Source organism: Agelaius phoeniceus, chromosome 1, assembly GCF_051311805.1.
Source record: "Agelaius phoeniceus isolate bAgePho1 chromosome 1, bAgePho1.hap1, whole genome shotgun sequence".
Lineage (NCBI taxonomy): Eukaryota > Metazoa > Chordata > Aves > Passeriformes > Icteridae > Agelaius > Agelaius phoeniceus.
Window position 1 is genome coordinate 42159034 of NC_135265.1, and position 24332 is coordinate 42183365.

Below are 24332 nucleotides of genomic sequence, written 5' to 3' on the forward strand. Positions count from 1 at the left end.
AGTACAGGGTTGAGAGCATCAAGTGCCACAAATGGGTGGCACCATCCACATGAGGAAGTAACCCAGCTGAGAGCAGATGGTGCACTAATTCCAATGAGCAGCTCTATTGGTAGCTCTCTGCCAAAGGTGCTGACTGGACAAAGCTGCTGTTCTCCAAAAGAAGGCCCTGAGCAAATGCAGTCAGAGGCTCTCTAGGAATGAGTGGGAGATGGACTGTATGACACTGAAGGTACAGACACTAAAGGCAGATGTGGATGATGTGTACTGGACTATTTATCTTTCTATGGGAACTGTCATGACTGATGTGTCATGTGAAATCTCCTTTGAAAACTGGTAATATACTGGAGACCATGAATTTAGAGAATGCATGGTAATTCATCTCTTCTATAACACTAAATATGTGACATTAATAGCTCCCACAGGATACTAAAATATAAATTCCTCAGCCCACCCTGGAGACGAGAAGCTAGCCAGCCAGCTGGCCCCCCTGTCTGTCTCCAGATCCAGACACCAAGCCCCCACATTTATATTCCAAGCCTCAATTCTCAATTATATAGACCATGGAGGATTGAAGACACTCAAGCCTTTGAAAAAGATGAGAGTAGATTAAGTTCCTGCAGGGAAGAGGATGAGAGTCCTATTTGCTAGTCAGTGCAAACTTTGAAGCTGAGGCAGTAAAAGTAAGTGGGGAGTGACAGTGGAGGGAGACTGTCCAGAACACAGACACATTTAGGCTCTGCTAGAGAAAAGATAAGTGTGGCTACCCACTTACTTAGACTAACTGGATTGTCTGTGTGTCTGTTTATAACATTTCCTTCCATATTGGCACAAAAATGTATGGCCTTAAGTTTTGCTTGGCCTTGTTTGGCTGGTTGAGTTTGTCTGAAGCTGTCTAAAGGTGGCTTGGGGAAAACCCTCTGAACTGAGCAGAGTAAAAATTGTAGCGTGACAATGACAATTGTGGACCTGAAGGCATTTTTAGGAGACCCAGTGCTGCAGGTACTTCTTGCTACACTGTTAATGACCCTGATTTGCAGTTGGTACCATTACTGCCAAGCCTTGGAAAATGTGTTCCCTGTGGCAAATGCAAATCAGCATTTCTCTTGCAAAGAGCAGATGGATGAGCAGTAACCTGGGACTCTAGGCAAAGCCTGAGGCATCACATCTGGGAAATTTCCAGTTATTTTTCTTTTCCCTGCTTCCATAATTTAGGGACAGCTTAAAAGAAGCCAGGCAAATACTGACGTAACCTAAGTAACCTTTCTGAAAATCATATGGTTACACTGCTTTACTAGTAACACTATAAACCAACCTTTGTTTGTTAATAGAAGCAACTGTTGATACTTCTTGTTTCCCTTCAGTGGTGATAAATGCCTTTGTTTCTCAGCATACTTCCTACTGAACCCTCCAGAGTACTGCAGATTAATCAGCTGGGATTGCAAGAAGAAAGAGGGGCAAGAGCTGCTGCTCTAGAGGCCACTGGATTTAGCATGGTAGTCTCTGTCCTGGTTTACATTGTGTGATCTTTCAACATTCATATATACAGTGGGAGACACCTTGGACTAGCTGGTTATGAAAATAACTGAGGTTTTTATCTCACAGTCTACAGCTGCCCATCTTGGATAGAGAGCCACCACTCTCCAAGTGAGCCTTACCTTAGAACAAGATTTTGTTGTTTAGCACCTGTTGTTCCTCACCAGCTACCATCGAGGTTTCTTTGGGTTACAACAGCTCTGCCAGGCATGTGCTTTTCCTGGGAACTTTGTGCCAGCAGCCCCACAGAAACAGTCTGCATGAAAAATTCATTTGCATCAAATCTCTGCAGCATCTCTTTTATCAAAGCAAGTGCTTGTATGCTCAACCAGCATAAGCCACAGATGGGAGGTTTTAGACAATCAGCTGCAAGATTAGGAAGAAAACCAAATACATATCCTGCTTATGCATTTCTGAATGAAAAAAAAAAAAAATCCAGTAGCATAGGAATAGTAAGAAGCAAGTCACCAGTGTCCATCAACTATTCTATCAACTTCAGTAACAGAACATGGATATTTATTTGGGAGGAAAACACATTGCTATATAGTCTGCTTTGATTAATTCACCACATAAATCCTTTTTTACAGGAATTTTCAAGAGGTATTGAAAGCATTATTAGACATGTCAAGGCTAGAACTGTCAGAACTACAGTGTGGGGGAGCCTCAATTGAACAAGGCAGAGTGTAACACATTAAAAACCCACTGAATCTAAAGGTTTTAACTTCCTTATAGGAATTTAACTTTCTTATAGGAATTCAAAACTCTAATTTGTTCCTAATCCCCCTCTTGCTGATCAGAAAAGCACCTTCCCTTTAGAACATTATTTTTATTTCATTTCTGGCTATGATTTCTCCAAGCACCTTTGCCAGTTGGATGTCTCAGGTCAGATGGATTTTCAAGAATGACTGGACTGCTGGTAAACTTACAGCTTCTTATAGTGTTAATATTGCCTCAATAATTATATATCACTCAAAGACCCAGAAATAAACATGATTTTTTTCACAGAGGTGATAGCATACAAAGAAGATCCAAATTGATTTGCAGTCCTGTGGATGATGAGAGGGTATCCCACAGACTGAATAAGCAGCAACACTGTTTAGGAGTTCCTAAGAAACCTACAAAAACTGTAGAAACACCAGGAAGAGCCATTAGACCCTTGCAAGGAAAAGGAACTTTATGTGCTGTTGCTACTAATAGACCAAAATAAAAATGAATAAAATTAGAAATAAAGTTTTGATAAGATGCTCTCAGTTTTTATTTCAAATTTCTTCCAGTTCCTAAATGTAGTTTTTGTGATGCTAATCTATATTTTAGAAGCTACACAGCATTTTCATTAAACAATTTCCTGTCTTAAAAAATATTTACTTCATGTGCAAAATATAACAAACATTATAAAGCTGGAAAGGTCTCCATTTTTTGTTTATATATGAAAATATATCTCTTTTATGTGGTTGTTTTATTACAATACCCCATGGAGGCAATCCACTGGTTGCTGAATGCTCTCATTCTCCCCCACACATTGTGCTCCCTAGCTGCATTTTCTCTTCCATCATTAAAGATCTTCTCTCACAAGGGATGAGACTGTCGTAGTCCCATTATGAGGAAAGGAAAATATGAGCCAACAGGGAAATATTTTTGAATCCAAAATATAACTGATTTGAATTAAATGTTCCATATTCAAGTGTTTTGATGAAACCCTTTTTTCAAGACAACATAAACAAACTAAAGCCTCCACAGAACTATGCTCTAAAATGTTGTCAATAATGTATCTGACAATGTATCAACAGTGTAAAGTATCTATAAACAAGGTGAAGTTTTGTCTGCCAGTATCTAAAGGTGGGTTGCCAAGAGGATGGAGCCAGGCTGTTCTTGGTGGTGCCAAGCAATAGGAAAAGAGGCAACAGCCAGAAAGTGATGCACAGGAAGTTCCACCTGAGCACAAGGAAGAACTCACTGGCTGCGTGACTGTGCACTGGAACAGGTGGCCCAGAAAGGTCGTGGAGTGTCCCCACTGGAGATATTCCTGAACCACCTGGACACAATCCTGTGCCATGTGCTCTGGGATGGCCCTGCTTGAGCAGGGAGCTTGAGTAGATGACCCCACTTTGATCCTTTCCAACCTGACCCATTCCGTGATTCTGTGAATGGCAAACAATGAAACACCACTGTGTTTGCCTATATAAATGTCATAGGTAAGCTAGAAAACCCCAAATTCAGTCATAATAGACCCAGATATTCCTGTAATATCAATGATACTACTGAAATTCTTACTTTTATAACCTAAATCATAGTAGGTCATATTCAATTTATTCAGGCACAATTTGTTCTTCCCATAGGAGCATCTGTGAGAGGGACTGATGGAAAGAGACAAGTATCCCATTCCTTATTCTGTTTTCTTCTACTAAACCAAATATATTTACCTAAGGTAGGTAAATATCAGCATAGTAAAACCTGAGAGCCACTGCAGCCAGGGAATGCTAAACTCTTTGCCTTCCCCAGAAAGAGAGCAAACAGGATCTGTGAGAAACAGCAAATGAATGACTCAGATTCTCCAGCATAAAGCAAACATGCCCCCTGAGTGTGTCCCACAAGTCTTTTGGGCACTAAAAGCTTTCTTCACCACAGCATTCCAATTGAGAAAAGGTGCAATGCTGCAAAGAGGTAGAAGAATGGTAAATTTTGAAGGAATAATGTCATAATAACCCTACTAAGATTCCTTTCCTCTGTTAGTGCTACATCCACGTGTTCTTAAAAAGAGGCATTTTTTATTCTCTTGTGGTTTTTTAACATATATACTCCTTGTTTCTCTCTTCCCACACAGTTTGGCAGGTAGTTTCTTTTCCTTATTTTGTTTCTCTTTCATCTGTCGGCTTTCAGGAACAAGAACCGTGTTTGTGTTTTGAATTTATAGCACAGTAAGAACATATTGAATTTAAAGCCATAATCTAACGTAAAGACATTAAATCACCACAAAAAATAAAAGGCTGATATAAATTGTCCTAGACTGCATAGCTGTAAATGCAAGAAATATGAGTCAAGATTAAGTTGTAGTGGCATTTTGGCTGTCTCAATATAGACTAAAGAGAGATGGAACACCTGCTCTGATCTTCACAAATTGAATTTCAGCTCCTCTGAAGATTTTGAGCTCTCATCTGCATTAGTAAAGGACATCATAGTTAATGTAAATTGGACATTTATTCACATAGCAGAGTAGAAAATGTGCAATATGCCTGCACACAATCAGTGCAAGCAACTGTGCTACCAACAAGAAAACACAAACGACACCCTAATTACAAGAAACTGCTACTAAGTAACTTCCACATCAATGTTATACTTCTCATGCTTTGCACGCAGTCAATGACATTACTTTAACACTTTTTTTCAGAAACTACCGATAATCCAGTAAGCGGGAAATACTAATTTTTCAGATACAAAATAGTAGTGAGATGACAGTCATATCTCTCACACTGAGACAGTGGGAAAAGCAGAGATTGTTTGACCCTGTATTTCTGAAAGTAGTTCTGAGAGCCCTTGCACTCCAGCAGACCTGAACTGACATCTTTTCACCACCACAGATTGCTCACTATTCCCTGGCTACAGCAAATCCTTGTCCAACATCTGTACATGCACATGTATGTGGCTGTGAACAGGTAGATAAGCCAATGTGAAATATATTAAAATTCCTGCAAAGCAATTCATCCAATAGTAACAAATGTATACAGACTTCAAACACATCATGCAGGTTAGAATTGGCAGGGAGGCTCTGATAAGTGAGTGAAACAGTGAAAAAAATCTTTTCCAGAACAAAAACTTACCTTAAGATAACTTCAGAAGTATCTTTCATATCATCTTGAGATGAGACACATTTCTTTACTCAATTTATTTCCCTGTGGTGGGTCCATTCTGAAGCTCAAGCAAAATAGCAGCCCCACCGAGAGAAAAGGAAAAAGAAAGGAAAAGTAAATGTCTTATTCAAGGAACAGAGATACTTTAACAATGACCAGAGCATCTCTGAATGAATGTTGAAGGCACATTTTTGATCCAAGTTATTTAATCTTATTTAAGAAAGATTGATACAGCTATCAAAGTTATTATATATGATAACTGTAATTTTCATGGAAATAAAGAGTGTTCATCAAGTCATTTGACTCTGCCAGTCCTCCTTTACTCACAGGAAAATGAGTAAGAACATGGTTTAACAATGAAGAGAAGCCTCTCCTCACCACCACCAGACTATTCTTCTCGAGCACCCCGACAGGTCTACACACACTTTTGTCTTTACACTTCAGCAATAACACAGCTGTTCCCCAAATGTGTTCAACAACTGTTCTCTGATACCATCAGTTTCACAGTGTCAATGGATCCTAAAATAGCTGGAACATTATGTCCTTTACTATTCTATCTTCCCGCCTGGCTGCCAGATTGTTCTATTTCCCTTTTTTTTTTTTTTTGATGGATTAAGTAGAATCACAGCAATTTGTTGATTTGAAAACTAAGCAACTCCTTTAAACTGTCTCTCTGCTCATCCACTGCTGTCACTGACTCTACCTGAATTCATTTTGGAGCCTGCACTACAAAAGCTTCATTCATGAGGGATTTGCATATGCAAGCAGTGTTGATGAATCCAATAAAATAGACTGATTTCATATCCAGAGACAACTTTGCAGATTTACTTTTGGTTCAGCTTCTGGCACTGACCCTCTTCACTTTTCTTCTTGCCTGTCTTTTTAGGGGCATGGACTGATTCTGCAAACATTTTATTTGTGCAGGATGTCCTTTCACAAGCTCCTCTCTCAGTGGACTGTGCAGGAATGCCAGCAATTGCTCTAGCTTTGCACTCTTCCAAGCTTTGTCAGCAGCAATGGGGCTCTACTCAAGCTCCAGCGTGATTTTTCTTGAAACCAGCAGAGAAAATAGGCCCTATTCCATTGCCAGAAACCAGGACAAAATTATTTAACAAGAGACTTGACACTAGAAAATCCTTCTTCTCTGTGACTTACAAGCTCCCTTCTGCTCCATTCAGAGGTGTGTGGGACAACAGGCCAGCTGTTAAGCTTTGTCTATGACAGTTTTCCAGTCAGGGGGCATAACTACAGTCATGTTGCACTCTCTCACACAGAAAGATGAAGAAAACACAGGTTGGTTACCCCAGAACCCCCAAATGAAACAAATATTGCACTGGGTAGAGAAGGGAACATCAGCAAGGTCAGCTCACTCTGCCTCTTCCCCTCATTCACCAATAGATGGTGGCAAAGGCCCCCTCCGAAGCTGCCACTGGACTTGCACAGTTGTTTTTTCAGTTCTTCTCATAACATAGAAAATGGGAAAGGCAGATGCAGACATCTCCTTTGCAACAATCACCTATAAAGAAGTTAATAATTTTGTCTAATATTATTACATACCTGTAATAATTGCTCTGTTAATGCCAGCTTTCTTTATCTTCGGATAGGAACATATTTGTTTCTTCTTTTGTAAAGTAACAGTAGGGTTTCCCTTTAATTTCATGCAACAGAGCATTGAGAGGAACATCAAAACAAGCTCTTCTGAAATAGGTTAAGAAATGGTGCTTGCTCCTAGGAACTAAGCACATATCTGCCTGAAAGGGAGGAGGGACTTGAGAAGAAAGAAAATTATTTCAAATTCTTGTTGCAGAATGCAGCATTTTGAAGAGCAGGCTGCTCTTTTCCAAACTGCCAACAGTCAAGGCAACTTCACATCACTTCAAGAGACTCCACAGAGCTGCCTGACACTTTTGGCCACCCGTGTCAGGCTCCACAGAGTTCTGATGGCTCAGGGGAGCCAAGTATCAGAGCCTTATAAAGCACTACTTGGTGACAAAAGTAGCAAACACTATTTTATTTTGATTGCAAGGCTTTTTAAGTACCATGCTTATGCTTCAGGGAGTGTTGTAAGAAACCTTCCTCCACCTGACCCAGGAAGAGAGCAGGACAGGTAGAGCACTAAGGGTGGCTGCAGAGCCACTAGCACACATGATACAGAGAGCAGGAGCTCTGGATGTTTGTAAAGCACCTGTTCTGATACCACCTGAAGTAAACCAGATGTGCTGGCCCAGTTATATATCACACAATAATATCCTGCCTATCCTAACATGACACTGTTTGCACTTCATGATGATATTCACCACCTCATCTCATGATCCTGTGTGAGCCTGCCAGCAAATGACTGTCACATTCCACATCAGCTCTTGAGAGATGGCCAAGGTTTTTTAATCTTTAATGTGAGAACAAAGACCTTTGAGTTCCTTGGGTTCAAATCAGTTTAAATTAAAAAAAAAAAAAAGTTATTTTAGTCTATTTGCTGTCAGGTTCACCTCTGAACACCCTGTGCTAGTTTCTTTTATCACATACCTTTGTAGAGCACTTCACAAAGATATTTCTGTATTTGTATAATCCACACAGATTCTTTTTAGTTCTTTGCTTATTTGCAGTAACTCATCTCCAAGCTGGAGATCTCTGATCAGTTTATTTGTTTAAGTACCAGTCTGTAAGTATAAATAACGCCTTGTGCATCAAGTTTTCCATCTTGAAAATAACAGCAAAAAGATATTTACATATCATTTTCCTCCTTGCAAGCACAGTGAAACTTTCCCTAATATTTTGCCCAGTTAATAATATTTTGATTTTTGTATGGAGGCTCTAAATTAGTTTTTCTAAATTATAAACCTTTCCCTCCTGAGTTTGAAATATAGGTATACAGAGAATCCAAAAAGACATTCCTAGTGACCCATGAGGCTCTACTTCTTACCAAGAGACAGGAAAAGCACATAAACCAGATATCTTTTGTGTTGGATTAGAAAAGCTTCAGACATCCCTTACAACCTGAATTATTCTCGAAATCTATGACTCTGTAATTCATTCACTTATTAGTTTACGCCTCTGGATTAAGTATGAGAGAAGGATTATATTCCTAAGAAAGAGTAAATTCAAAACAGAGCAGGTGGATAAATAGTTCAGTTTCTGTTCTTATCAGTCCTGAGCGGATATAAACATAAAAACTTATAAAATACTCAGGTTCCCAAAAGGCAGTACAGTGCAGGTATAAATACTTTGCCAGGAGATCATCACAGATAACACACAAATCTCCTAACACTGAAAGCCTGGACAGGTCCTTTTTCACCTCAGTAAGCTATTCCTGTCTTACTGAGTCTTCAGGGTGAGCTTTTCATTGTCCACATGAGATAAGGTGGCATCTCTACTAACTTAAATAGTGGGTGCTTAGCTGTAGGATACATTGCAGTGCCTTCATTCATGCCCTCCAGAACCAGCTTATACTCTTCGATATCATCATGCCTTTGTCTGAGACAAGAGGATGCCAAGAATTTGAACTGGGATTTTTCTATTGCTGTTACTATTGTCACTAGTGCTAGTAGCAGAAGTAGCACAGCAGGTTGGAGGGAACCCAGTTATGTTCCCAGCCACCATCTTATTTATTCTTCATCAGCTATTACAGAATTTTTGGACAGATTTCTGATGAGAAAATGTATTGCTGAGGGTTTCAATATATATCAAAATGGACAACAGTAGCAAAGAAAACCAAGAATGGCCCAACCACTAAGGCAAAAAATAACGAGAGGGCTCAAACAGTTGAGAAAAAAAAAAAACAGGTTAGGGGGCAGTGCACTGGACTGAACACTTTTTGCCACTGTACTTAAAAGTGATTCCTTGGGAAGTGTGGATTAGGGCAGTTTTGGGGACAAATAACAACAGCCTGAGGGCAAGAAGTGAAAACACACCTTCAGAAGTCCTATGGTTTCCAAAGCCACCAACTGTGCTCCAGTATGATATGCAACAAAGACATACTTTACACATGGTTTTCCCACCAGCAGTGTTTTCTGGGTCCAGACTATTGCTTCAATCTAAAAAGCTTCAACATCTGCCAGCTGGTTTGGGAGTAGTGGTGGGAGCACCATGGCTGCAGTTCATGTAGGTAGGAAAAAGGAAATGCTTGTTTATTTTTTGAAGTCAGGGCACACAAAGGAGGGAGCAGCATTCAGCCTGAAGAGAAATACTGGTAAGTTCAGTATAGTGAGTATAATTATTTGTAAAAGCTCAGTGTTCAAACCAATGCCTATTTAAGTCAATGGGCGTTTTTCATTGACTTGGGATGATAGATAAAATGGGCCATTAGTGCACTTTTTAAAAGCTCTGCTGAACAAATACATCACTAGGTGTTTCAGGACTTTTTTATGCCTTGCCTTTTTTATGTCTTTAATGCCTTGCCTTCTCTCTCAAATAATGCATTTATTTCTAGTCTTGTCCTTTACTGCAGCTTGTATTGTCACACTTCCACCTGCACCACAGCAGGAGAAGAATTCTCAGCCTCTTTTCCTCCTAGTCATAACAGAGCATCTGCTCCATTAGTGGCCTCATACCACTGCAGCTCTGAATGGTAAGAAACTTTATCAGAGTATACAAAGGTAGTTTAGAGAACATCCTCATACTGTATAATTTATGAGCTTTAAAATATTCCACTTTTTTTTCTTCAAAATTCTGATGAAACTGTTTTGCTACAGAATTTCAGTTACTCTCACTTTGAAGCACGGCAGGGTGAAACAAGTGGGCAATAACTATGGATTCATCAAATGAAAAGTATTTGGAACTTTTCTACTCATGATGGACACTTCCCAGAGGAGGAAGAAGAGAAAAAGAAACAACTTTAAGAGAGTCATCTGCATTATGCCCAATTGCCATTCCATTCAGTCTTCTAAAAAGGTCTTGTTATCTGATAGATAATTATTAGATAATATCTAATCTGATATTATGATTTAATAGCTACAATTAGGTAAAAGTAGATACCATGGAGAAAACACAGAGCACACAGCAGCAATAAAATTTAGCAGCAATAAAATACAGCTGTGGGTTGTCATTTGCTGCCCACATACTGCAAATTTGTTGGTAACTCCATATGTGTTGAGCACCCTGGATTCAATTTACAGAGAAACAGAGCCAAAAAAAGCCACTGTCTGTAGCTGTCCAGACCAGGAATGCCTCCCACCTGCAATGGCAATGACTTGTTTGCTTTTCAATTTTAAAATTTTCTGTTTACTTGAGATGCAAAACCATTGTCTATAGGAGGGAGCAGAGCATGAACAGACAGGTCAATGAGAAATGCAGTTTACCCACCTGTCACTGCTGGGCTAGACTAACAAATACAGATTGCTGAAACCTGTTGATTTACTTGCCATTGCACCACTGGAATAGAAATGCTCCAAACTAAGCAGTCCTTCTGCAGCATCATTCCCCATAACAGCTGGAATTCCTGCAAAGAAAACATTATTATTTCTTATTAGTACACAGAAGAGGTAGGTCAGCATTTCCAGAAGCATCTTGGTTAGTTAAAAGGATGCGTGCTGGTGAATACCATTTTTACTTGAAACACAATATGCAGCACTTAAAAGGAAAACCTTTGAACTGAAGAATAATCTGATTTTCAGAAACATTGACTGAAATGTTACTGAAAACAAAATGTTGGAAATGAGAAATTTTCAGATAACACTGCCTTTCAGCTCCCCTGTGCTTCATGAGGCAGCAGTGAGTCACAGCACAAAGACCTTAGTGACAAAGCAGGACTTGTTGACACAGCAGTATCACAATTCAAAAATGTGTGGCACCACATAATTAGAAAATTTATAGCTGCTGGTTCTGCCATGGTGTCTCTATTCAGTGCTAACTGTTTCTGCCCCATGTAAGCCTGGGGTAGTAGTGGCAGATCAGCAAACAGCTGAGGAGGAACTGGGGTGGCTCTGCCGCCCAGTTAACTGGATCCCCTCTTTTCCTTGCCCAGGAAGAACATCAGTGCTGCCACCCTTGTGAGCCTGGGAGGACCTACAGGTCTGGGGAAGAGAGGAAAGAAGATAGGAGGGAGGGATCTAACACTTTTGAACCCTGTACTGCAGCCTTCTGGCAGTCTGTGAGTCTCTCTTGTGACAAGTCCCATCCCACCAGTTTTTCCCCCCAAGCCTACTAATTCCTAGACTGAAATCAACTGCATTGCAACAATTTGTGGCAGCATATCCCTCCTATTATCAGCATTATTATAGATTCACTAGGTAGGTACTGCCCCTCCCTAAGTCACCTACTTCCTACACCAGTAGCAAACAAACAAAAATGGAGAATGCATGACTCCAGGAAGGGTGGCAGCAGGCGGGACACATGCAATGCAAAACACCTTTTTTGTTATTAGTGAAAGAATATACCAATTCATCTTGAATTAAATAATGAGGCTTTCTATTTGCCTGAATCACAGCTTTTTGCTGATACCCTCTCTACTCACCATTTCAGAGTTTCTGATTTTCCATCTGGGAATTTAACAAACAACATAATTTGCTTCATAAATCTTTGTTAAGATTTTTTGAATGCTGGCTATATCCCCACACACAGGCACATAAATGCACTCCCATTTCCACAGTAGAGTACTGCATCTCACAGCAGGAGAATGAAGGGGGAGAAAACCAGCTGTAGCACACTCCTCAGAAAATGAATGTTTCTAAAGCTGATATATATTCAGCTTTCCCATGAATTTTGTGGTTTCTCAGAATGAAGCCAGCTCTACCTTCCTTGTCAAGGAGCAAAAATAAAATTTTTACAGGAAATTAAATATTTGAACTGTTCTGAGACCTCCCACTTTCAAAAATCCTTCGCTTGAAGTAGAAAGATAGGTGAGCGTGGGAGGGCTTGTAACAGCAACAAGAGGAAATCAAGGTATTACCCATTCTTATTTAAAAACTGTTGCAAGTTATTCCAGAACAGCAGGTGTTTGCTCCCTCTCTCAATCCCTCTCCCCAGCTCCCATATCATCATTACTGAAATCAATCACAACACACTGTCTTACCACAAAAGTTAAAACTCTGACCTTCATACTCTTCCCCCACCAAGGACAAGCAGCTCTCAAGGCAAAACTGTCAGTGTGCCCTTATAAGAGTCTATAAACAAACTAAGGATTACAAGCTCCTAATGAGGTCTTTGAGGCTTTGCAGACCAGGCTTCTCAAATTGCTGTTCTCTGAACAAAGGAATCTTGCTAATCGTTGGATTTGTGCTTTCCAATTTTCAGAAATTCACGGGTGTTGTTCAAATTACATTATCTGCTTTTAGATTTCTTTCTTAAAGAGCTGAACAGAACTATCTGTCCCTTCTCTTGGCCCTGCTTCAGGAAAGTGTTTGGTCACATAGTAAGTCAGCTCTTATTCATAAATTCATAGGCATGAGTCTGAAAATATTGCATGCAAATCCCAATGGAATTTCAGTATACATTGCCTGAAAAGTAAATTTCCTCCACCAAAGCTTTGCAAATGGATTCAGCAATATAATTTTCTAGAATATGGAGAATTCTGCCTGCTGGACAAGCATCTCAGAAGGTGTTATTTTGAAGGTTTTGTTCTTTCCCTGTGTTAAGTTTCCTTTCCTAAGTTTAGATATGCTGAGGTAGCAGGTCCCTATAATGCTGTCTAGAGAGTTGCAGAAATCTCTTATTCTTGCTGTGCTTTGACCTCATCTGATTTCATTTACATATTCTGCAGATTTTCAGCTTGGCCTGTCAAATTTGCTTGATATATGCCTAACACTCTCCCTGGGTTCTCTTCCAAGGGTTTTATCACCTCTGTTTACTTCAGTGCACCTACTTCTCAATAACAGTTTTGTTCTTACACAGAAAAAGAGCTCTTTCCTTGCCCCTCCTCTTCAGCCCAGCTGTCCTCCATAGACGTGGCTGCTCCCAATTGCACGGGAATTTGCCTTTGAGTAGACGAGGCTTTTTTACAACAACAAACACCACAGAGTGTGAATCAAACCCAAAGGGTGTTTGACTGAGAATTTAGAAAGTTAAACTGCTGAAATATGTAGTTTATAATTAAAGTACTGAGAAAGCCTTTACTGAAGAATCACTAGAGCAACACTATAATTACGCTGTCCTTCACATCCTGCCATTAGCATTTCTAGAAGTGACATAATAATAATGTGGTCTTTTTTTCTCTTTAGGAACTGTCAGCTCTCTTTATAGGATTCAAGTAAGTTTATAAAGAATATAAATTTCTTAAATGGGAAATGCAAATGATGATTTTTGTGTAGAGGACATGACAATCACATTAGTAAGCTCATGAATATCATGCCCATATATGTTTCAAGTCTGTAGAGTAGAATTCCTTTTTCTTTTTCCATTTTTTCCCTATCTATTCAGAGTTCAAGAAAATAAAAAAAAAATTAAAAAAAACTAAAAAGTTTTTTTGAGCTGTACTGTTAAGTGTTCAAACCTTATATTTTTGTAGGAACATAGACTGCCTGCATTTCCAGGAGCACAGAGAGAGAGCCTATTTCAATCAATTAGAATCATTGAATTATCAAGCTTGGAAAAGTCCATCTCAGATCATCTAATCCAAGCATGAGAAAGGGAGATCCTGATCCCAGATACCAAAAAGACTCTATGGCAGATAACAACCTGCTGAAAATAATAGAAACATTTTGGGGGATGTCCCAAGGATATCCTTTAGGCTGCATGTTTCTTCTCTCTCATAGCACAGAGAGCGCTGCAGCAGCAGCTGCAGCTGGTGAGTGCCGGGGAGCCTAATTGGACACGTATCCTCTGACCACCCCATCCCTCAGGAGATGCCATTTGATTGGCATTCCTACACACTCAGAAGAGGTAAAAGGCAGTATATGGCCCTGTGTTACTGCTTTGGGGACTGCAGTGACCCCGCTGATTCTGAAGGAGAGCTGATACACATTCAAAGCACAAGCTCTCAGGAGTTGTGGCTCACATGAGGCCTTAGCAGCCAGTTCTGTTCTGTTGATTCCCAGTCAATTCTAAATGTTGATACAAGAGAAACGTGTTTATGAAAAGTGCATTTTTTGTCAAGCAAGCAGCACAAGTATAATGGAGTTGAAATGAGATACTTGAATGTTTTAAATCTTTTCTGGAGTGTGGAAGAGAAATAACTGCTAAAACAGATCTAAATGCATTCTCTAGTAGATTTTAATAACTGACTGCTTGAGAATAAATTATATTCAAAAATAAACTATGTCGTCTTGGCTAAATTGCGTGAAATTATATGGTTAGGATATTTCAAGATCATCAGATGTTACATTGAGGGCAAATATATCTCATTATAACAGTTCTGGGGGAAGGCAAGTGTTTCATGTCTGACAGACAGATAGCATTTACCTGTTATATATGTACATATAACATATTGACTTACTAAGGATAAGCAAGATGGAGTAAAGTAAAATTACTGGGAAAATGTGAATTAGATGTGAACCAAATCTCCATTTACCAAGCTAGTGTAGCACCAAGCTCATACCATAAACTTTAACAAAGTCAGTGTATACTTATTTGAGTCTAGTACTACCTAAGCCTAGCTATATTTCTTTCATAAATCTCACCAGCTGAGAGCAGCAATAGAAATAAGTCACAGCTGAAAAAACATGCCAGGAAAAATGCTGCTGATAAAACCTTGTCGTTTTTCCTCTATTTAGAAGCCTGGCCCAGAACCTGTGTAATGAAAGTGGCCAGGGGCTCTCACTCCCTTCCAGCCAAACCTCCTTCTTCCACAACAGAAGTCACAGTGGTAAAAGATGGTCTTCTGTGTAAGACTCTTTCAGGCTGTATACAGCGGAAGAGATCATTTGTCATTATACCACAATTAAATCAAGTTGCAGATCAAAAATCTGTATATAACCCAAACTTCTCTTTTATCTCATATGTAACAAAGGCTTTAAACTCAAGCCTTTGTTACATATGTGATAAAAGAGAAGTTTGGGTTATATACAGACTTTGGGTTATATACTACTTTGGGTTAACTCAAAGTAGTTGTTTTTTAAGACCAGGGAATTAGATCAAACCAGGAGAACTCAGTTGTCCATCCAGTCATTCTGGCTGCAGGCTAGTCTACATCAGCTGGGAGGGGAAAGAGTTCTAATATAGTTTATATTAGTTTATAGTTCTAAATCCCTGCAGCTTCATGATGGAGTTCTCCCAAATGAACTAGCAAGTTTCTGCCAACTGGAGAAACCCTTCCAAAAGGGCATCATGATGAGTTGAAGCAGGGGAAGGAAGACTTCACATGGTTGTATCTGTATATGTCAGATACCATTTTTTACATTTCATCAGTCTTCCCACTGCTGTGCTGACCTTTGGTATGTCACACCATGTCAAGTTTGTCAGATTACCTACCTGCCCTGTAGAGCACCAGAGTCAAGCTGACCAGCTGCTCACTCACTCTTTTTAAAAGCTGGTATGCAAGTCCATGCACTCCACTGGTGGTCACACACTCCTAAAAGCTGATAATCCTACTCAACATCACAGCAATCATGTACTGTGCAACTGCCTAGAATGATGCAGGGACCCCAGATTTCTCAGGCAGAATTTCTCAGGCATTATTCTCCTGAGAGAGTAAATAATTTGCCTTTAAAAGTTGTCACTGCAGCACAAAATGCTGTGAAGTACATGTAAATAAAGGTAGGACAGAGTATTTGCCTAGGACATATCTTAGGTAATGCCAAGAAGTGCTACTTTTAAAACAGCACAGGAGAGAAGAAGGTCTTCTGATAATTGTGCAGGTCCTCATCTTACCCCAGGTTGGACATCATAGAAAATGCTGACACTGATGCTGAAAACCAGCATTGGAATTCTGACGAGTTAGAGATTAACGTTAGAATAATTTTGCTATGAAGGAGCCAAAATATAACACAGAGAGAGGGAGAGAGTCCCAAACTCAACAGGATTGTGGAGGAGACCTGGCAGTAGATGCTGCATTAAAGTGCTTGAATGGTTGATCTAAACAAAGACAGACCCTCTGTGCCTGACAGAGGCTGAGTTTCAGGCAGGTGTTAGTGAAAACCCTTTCTGAACTTATTTGGCTCTATCCTCATATTCTCACTTGTATGCTGGAAAATTCGCATCAGCAGCAATTATTTTCCTTCTATTTTCAGATCCCCCAGCCCTCGGCAGCATTAGCACTTACCTCTCAGCTGTCTCCTTTCATTTGGCTGGCAGCCAGGGCACACTCCTTCTGCACTCCAAGTGCCCCGTGTAAGGCTTCCTATGACAAAGCAAGAGAGGATAAGTTGGAAAGCCCAGGATCAGTCATGGATTAATGAGCCTTTGGCAGACCTTTGTACCTTCTGTTTCAAGCGCGAGGCAAAATCCTTTGATCTTCCCTGATCTGCATATTTACGTAGAATCATGTAAACTGAAAAAGAAAACAAATAAATAAAATCCCTCAGGTCCATCAAAATAAGAGACCTAATTGGACAAGATTTGTCTCCTAGAAGAAGAACCTGACAATAAGTATGTCAGAGACAAATAAGATATATGGCTTAATACACTAATAGAAGGCTGTCATGTGCCACAGGGATGAGCACAGTCTAACAGCTTGGGAAAATGGAATCATCCTTAGTAGCAAAACTTTCAACACATACTACAGTCTGTATGTACATTATATATTTATAGATAGATAAAAATATGTTTGTTTCCTCCTTCTTCTTAATTAAAGGTATGATTTTTCAAAATTGCCTGAGTGACTTTCCCACTTGAATTTAATTGAATTGCATAATTACTGAAGCTGACAGCATGAGGCCAAATGCTGCTTTTGAAATCATTGACTGCTCTGGGAATTTTGTGTGTTCAGAAGACCACAGACTTTTCCAGAGGCTGAATCTGCAATGTCTGCATAAATGTAGCAGCCTGGGCTGGCCTTTTGGAGCCAGCCATCATTATTACACCCTCCCAGGGACTGTTGACAAAGCCTTCAACATGTACAGCATTTGAAAAAAAACCTCATCCTTTACAGAAATGGTCTATTCTCCAGATATCTGTTCTGTGCTTTCCCCCAGCACCTCTCCATGGTTTGGAGAGAGCGTCACAAACAGGGCAGGTGCTCCACTGAAAAATAGCAGAGTTTATGATTCCTCTGCCTCTCCTGCAACAGTGGCATTTTCAAATCACAACCAAACACATTAGAGAAACACTGCCATGGTCTGTGACTGTGCTAGTTCTAACAAAGACCACTGAACATTTCCTTCTGACCATGCAGCCATGTGGCTTTAACAGGTATCAGTCCAGAAGGCCTTTTTACAATGAAAAAAGTGGATGCCTTGTAGACTTCCACCAGGATTCATTTTTCCTGAGGTGGGAAAACTGGTTGGAAAAAATCAGCTTTTATTAGGAAAGGACAATAATGTGGTCATGATAACAGAATCCAGCAGAAAGAAAGAAACAAGCAGATTGTGCCTTGCTTGTGGATTGTCCCCTGCATCTACTTGTTTATGCATTCCCTAACCTGCTTTGGCCACAACACCCACTTGGACATGAACAGTTTACATTGCAAATGTAGCTGGACGGGATTCATTTTGATAGAAGAGGGTTAGGCATTGCTGGCAGCCCTGAATGAGTGATAGCATCTCACACCACAAAGGGTGGTGATAAGCAGTTGTGGCATGAGCTTCTATTGGTATCTGCTTCCTACTGCAAGCAGAACACAGCATCTCTCTCTAGGTTTAAGAGTTAACTTGTTTAAAACTGGTAAAACAGTACTAATTATTTATTTTTATTTAATGCAATAGAGCACAAAACTGATGCCATGAGCCAGCAAGTAAGAGAATGAAGTGCAGACCCTTGGGTTACACGACATTCTTATATGCCACAAAGATGGGGGGAAGGGATTCAAGCTGCTGAAGCATCTGGTAATAGCATTTGTGGAGTATGAATGGGGAACCAAATCCCAGCCTGCTTTACTCATGTGAGTAGTTTTGTGCAGATCTGTTCTTAAAATAATCATCAATTCCCGCTCAGTGGTTCCCCCCATAAATTAGTTCCTATGATGTATAACAGCAACTAAAAGAAGAATTGAACAGGGGAAATTAACTTGCTTTTCAGTAGCAGAAATTTATCAAGGCCACACTTTTTACTGGGACAAAAACAATTCATTTAAGCCTTGTCAAGATTTCTAATTAAAAATCCTCTGCTCCCAACTGCAACTCACAAATACTGTGCTTAATTTGGAAGTTAATAATATTTCCATGCATTTCTGCTACACTCGGCTATTGCAGCTATGACTCTAGTCTGATAACAAGAGCATTGTACCCAAGCCAGCAGCAAATTACTTTCTTCATTTCTGTGTAAAAATGAAGCTTACTTTGTAAAAGGGGGATGGGGAGATTTGAAGCTGTATTTATTGTCTGGGTTTCAGCTCTATTGTATGAGATAAGAAAGATTTGTCTCATTATTTGTGGGTTAATGCATCAGATATTGCAGATACGAAAAGATACAACTATTTATTGGGACTCAAGCACCTTACACCAGGCCACCTGCTGCCTGGCAGGTCTGCTACCCTGAAGTGTTTGTGTGAACAGCTTGGGCCACAGATCACAGCAGTGGAAGACCAGCTAGCCCACAAATAGAGCTCAACTCTGCTTTTCATTAGCTGTGAGTTGGAAGAGATCTCTTCCTTCAAAGGCTTGGGTAGTGCAGGCCCTCATCATGTTCAAGGACCAATTTTCTGTTCAAGCAGAATATGAGTAAGATTATTCTGTTCTGTGATGAATGACTACAATTTCATAGGTGAATTCAGGCCTATGAACCCTTTGACTGGGTTTTCAATGAAAACCACACTATGAATGTGAAAGAATAAAACTTTCAATCTTCACCAACATGTAACAGCTCATCTTAACTTCCTCTAATTCTAGTGGACTATTACACTGAAGAACTCAATCTGTGACAAATCTCCAATAAAGTCAAAACTCAGCACCTCTCTTTCATGTCTTAGAAGTGTTTCACTTTGAAGCAATTCATATTGTGTTCATTATACACCAGTTAACATCATGTGTCTCCACCATCTCCTCTTTGCCTACCAGTTTTATCCTTGCTTATAATCTGTGAGACAAGAACACATATAAGAACATTTGCTGACCATACAATGAGAGCCACAAGCATTTATTTTCCTGTACATTAGCTCCTTATGTCTGTAGCCAATATATTGCCAGAGGTCTTAGGGGATATTGCTTTAAAATAGACAGTTTTAAGGAGAGATATGAGAGAAAAACAGGAGGCATTTTCTGATATCTACAGCAAAGAGCTTTCTAATTATCAGAATCAAAAACAACAGGAGCCATGAGCTTAAAAAAATCAGACTAGATGTAGCGTAGGATGGGATTCCTGCATGACCACAAGGCCATCATTAAATTTGACCCAAACCATACCTTCCAATATAAAAACTAAAAACCAGACTTCATTTTCCCAATGTTAAAAAAAAGAAACACGAAAAAAGCCTCTTAAAAGGAGGACCAGACTTTCTGTTCTTAGTTTTATATAAGTTGGCTATAAATATATCCAACAGTCAAAAAGCAACTGAAGAAATGGCAGTTTAAACATTAAGGAGGAAAAGCCTCAGTACAATGATTTTGTCCCTTTTTTAAAGCCAAATTTAGATATTATCTGTCCTTGAAGTTTCAGTTTCATTTTTTGTTTATCTTTCCGTTTAAGCACCTTAGGAATAATTAAGAACTGAAATCAAGTTAGAACTAGTTATTAGTGAGACTTTTTTCTTCTGTAATCTGTGAAGACTGGCATACACACCAATTTTTGAACTCAGAGTTCCAATGTACATGTAACAGACAGGGGAGCTAGGTCCTTCCTAGCTAATGCTGCTAATTCTCTCTTTAAAAATCATTAAGATACAACATAAGAAAACTCCTCATGTTGTCATCACCTGGACAAAAGCCACCTGTGGCTTCCAATGGTTTCAGATCAGGTTGAAAATCCTGAGACAGCACCATCTCTTGAGTTTGATGACCTATGATTCTTTAGCACTCGTGGCAACATGCTGTCACTGTGAAAGTCACATCAACCATGGATTCCAGGCAGTCCTAGAAGCCAGGCTGCCTTTGGAGGCACAAGAGAAACTCCAGTGGACTATGTGGCTTTTGCTGTTATCAGTTTGCTCTTAATGCACAAGGAAAGAGAGGAAAAGAATCAGTCTCAGCTCTGCCACTCTACATAATATTCTCTGGCTTTTTTTTCCTTCTTTCTTTTTTTCAAATTTAAATACTGTACACCTCATGTGATGGTTCTTTTTACTTATTAAAATTCTAAGATGTATTTTATTTTTCCACTCTGTAAAAGAAAAATAATAGGTGTCTTGGGCTATTGACCTGATATTACTTGTGTAAATAGGTTCATGTTGGAAGACCACAGCTTGACATTCTGTGTGCTGCTATGTAGTTTTTAGGGATGTAACTTTGTTAGGTAAAGCACAGCTAGACAGTTGTAATGAAAAAAGAATTATAACTGACAGAAATAGCAGAACTAATTTAGCCAAAAGCATTTACCCAGCAACTTCCTAAAACATTGAAGGAGCCAAAGCTCACAACTGTCCTTCAGCCACAAACTTCAAACAATCTGGAAAATGCTCTCCACCTCATAACACTCATTCATCTCAGTCTAAAGAGGCTGCAGCACAACTGCTCCTCTGAGACAATCTGACCTTGAGCTCTGAGATCCTGCAGCCCACACCAGCACACTTAATTCCCTACTCCTCCTCTTGAAAACTCCTGCTCAAGTGAGCAGCTAAACTGGAAGCAAAAACAGTGCCATTTCTGTAACTTTTTGTTATTTTCTATGCATTAAGAATCACTCTTTCATGTAGACAATGAATATCCAAATTTCTTCATACATTTCTAATTATTACATAGCATTTGATGGATACCTGAGTTCCATCCATCCTGACCTGAATCATAAGCATAGGAAATGCACTTTGAAACTCAATAGTCTAACTGAATTCATATTCATTCTGTTGAGCATGAAAATAAGCAAGACTGCTGCAGAAGGTTCAGAAACTCTGTAAAGGGCTTCATTATGTATTTCAGCTATTGTAAAACATTAAATTAATAATTTCAAACCTTCTTCCTACATATGACATCCCATTAAAAAGAGCTCCAAAATTTGTCACTTCCTCTCCTACTGCTGTTTGTTGGGGAGCTGACGTCAGAAATTCAGTTTCTCTGGAGTTACAGGTTTATGTTCTTGCCACAAATGAAAGACTTACTGATACTGAAACAGCTTTTAAAAAAAGAGTTTTGTTCAAAAGTATAAGCAAACTTGCATATATAAAACCAGCAAAAATATCTAGCTTCCATAAATTTTGTGATGATGATTATAATAGTAATAATACATTTTCAGCTTTTGGACTAAGATCTGTATCTAACCACAACTCAGAAGGGCACCTAATGCAAAGAACACATTAACTCCATTTCTATATGAAGCAGGTGGTTCCCTCCACCTTTCCTCTGAAACATCTGTTGCTGGCCACATTCAGAGACAAGTTTGCAGAGCAGATTGATATCAAGCCTAATTTGGTATGGTAAATCCTCTGAGACAAATTCCACCCATAGCATGCAGATGTATCGTGACTCTGAAGTCAACAATTTGGCATAATTTATATCATTATTGATTTGTCCCAGCTTGGCTGGATAAGGGTTTTGAGGTTTTATTGCAGTCCTTTTCCTTTTTAAGTAGGACTTTATTGGGTTTTAATAAAAAAAATATACACAATTTTGTTTCCTTTAGCATATTAACTCCTGAATATACAAATAGGTTTTATGCAAAGAGACTGAATTCAAACATGGGGAAAAATGCCCTGTTTCTGGGATGGCCACATTAGTCATGTCAAGCAGTATGGTGCAGTACTATAGCCAGGAATCTTCTATATCTGTAAGTGCCTGTTCTCTAGATCTCACAGCACAGTTGTTTCCCCTTCACCAAGTGCTGCCATGACCTACAAACAAAACTGAGAAGTGTTGTCTCCAGCTGTATTGCTCAACGTAAGGAACACTTCATCACTAAGAATGCTTTTGACCACCTGCAGCCTTCCCCAACACTCATAAATGCATCTTTTCCTTCCTTCACAAATGCACAGAGAAGGGAATTTAAAGCAGAAGCTGTGATTTTTTTTACCTGGGAACAATTTGAGCACTTGCGACCTGTGTAGACAGGAAGCACACAGATGGTCCAGTAAGTCCTGGGAACAAAGAAAGAAAGAAAGGAGAGGAATTAATAGTCTTGTCCTCATCCTCCTCTGTCTTTTGGGAAGGCACACATAGATTCTGATTTCTTTCCCAAATAGAACTGATTTATTTTTATTTATTGTCTGCTAGGAAAGATAGAGTTCATGTTAGAATTAGCAAATACTTTTTTATTTTATGAGAACTATAATCCTGTTTCTCAAATTCCATGAAATTACCTGTTTTCTGGAATTTGGGAAATAACTAATGGTCACACAACCATCTCCTCTGCAGGCCCTCGTTTACATGTACAGCTGGCAATGATAACACCACAAAACGGCTGTCATACAAAGGTAACCTTAAAAACCAAAGAGTTTGTATAGTTAAGCTGGTGACAGACCACTCAAAACTGAAACCAAGCCTCCGTGAATTCAATTGCAAGCTGTAGATACAATCAATCTATATCTTACTGTTGTTTCTGGATTAAAAATGGATTCCTCCATGCATCCTGCATACAGCAAATACCAAGTATTCATTACAATCAATAGAGTGTATTATATTGTGACCTCTCAGCTGTAGCAAGATCTTTCACCCAGCAGAAATCATTCTATGTGAAGGGCCCTTGAGCACAAATTGAATGAAAGTAGACTGCAATCGAGGGAAATTATAGACATAACTGCTGTAGAAACGAAGTCAACTCTTTCTCTGCATGCTCACAGCAAACAGTGCAGATGCTCTCTACTATCAGCATTGATGTAGGTGCCAAAATTCCTTTCTGCTGAAGGAGTACTAATAAAAATTCCTTTTTCCTAAATGGATGTGTCATCAGTACTACATAAAGACAAAAACAAGCCTTGAAAATACAATAGGAGCCCAGGTACCAATTTTATCTACTATTGACGTTGTATTACAAATCAGTGTCTAATGACAGACACTTCAGTTATGAATAAGAATTCACACATTGCCTGCCTAAGTGATATATGTGGAGTTGTACTAAGTACACTTAAATGTCTCCTGCTCCAAGAAGTTTGACAGAACCACACTTTCAAAAACCCAAAACACGTGCTTTCTTAGAAAACTGAACAATTTCTTTTTCCTCCCAACTGCTTTTTCAACATAGATTTTACAACTTTTTTTTTTCTACAAAGCCAATAAAACCAAGTCACTCTTCAAGGCAGTAAAACATCGGAATCCAAGCTAGCTTGACAATAGCCAAGAAGTTAAGAACAGATAATGGAATCTGCCAACAGCTACCAATTAAAAATACAAAATATTATTACTTATGGTCATGTTTATCAGAGAGGACTCACTAGCTGGTAAAATGTACCACCGTTAGGAAGACTCATAAGGGCAGAGATACTGTTCTTTTGAGCAGAGACAACAACTTCAAGGCTCTAAGCCTTTAAATAGAAGATCCAGTTTAGCAAAGATTTTGAGCTCTCTAGGAGAATAAATAGGTCCTTCACAAAGGTAGAAACCTCTAAGTTTTCCCAAAAAAAAAGAATGAAAAATGCACAGTTCCCCTCTGGGATCAAAGGCATTAACTGTAGATCACTGAAGGAGCACAGGCCACTTTATTTCAAAGACAGCAGTGAATAAGTAAAAAAAAAAATAGAAACTTTAGAAAATTGTTCAAATCTATTTAAGGATATTTCAATTTCAAAAAATGTACTTCACAAACATATCAACTAAAAGAATCCTCCTTTAATGCTAACTCTCGGTACGTGTTAAAAATTAATTTACAGTGCTGACTTCCTAAAGAGAAAAATGCAAGTAAAAAGAAAACATGTTG

At 39.2% G+C, this 24332-nt stretch overlaps 1 long non-coding RNA gene across 1 annotated transcript in view; it reads right to left on the minus strand.

The window, feature by feature from the left end:
* The window catches only part of LOC143693947 (uncharacterized), a 47345-nt gene extending 24794 nt beyond the window's left edge, over nucleotides 1-22551 (minus strand). The window contains exons 1-5 of the long non-coding RNA XR_013182046.1: nucleotides 22494-22551; nucleotides 16664-16734; nucleotides 16507-16584; nucleotides 5349-10812; nucleotides 1656-1789 (exon numbers count right to left, since the gene is read on the minus strand). This is a non-coding gene — a long non-coding RNA (uncharacterized LOC143693947). The remainder of the gene's footprint in view (nucleotides 1-1655; nucleotides 1790-5348; nucleotides 10813-16506; nucleotides 16585-16663; nucleotides 16735-22493) is intronic.
* Between the last annotated feature and the right edge of the window lie 1781 nt (nucleotides 22552-24332).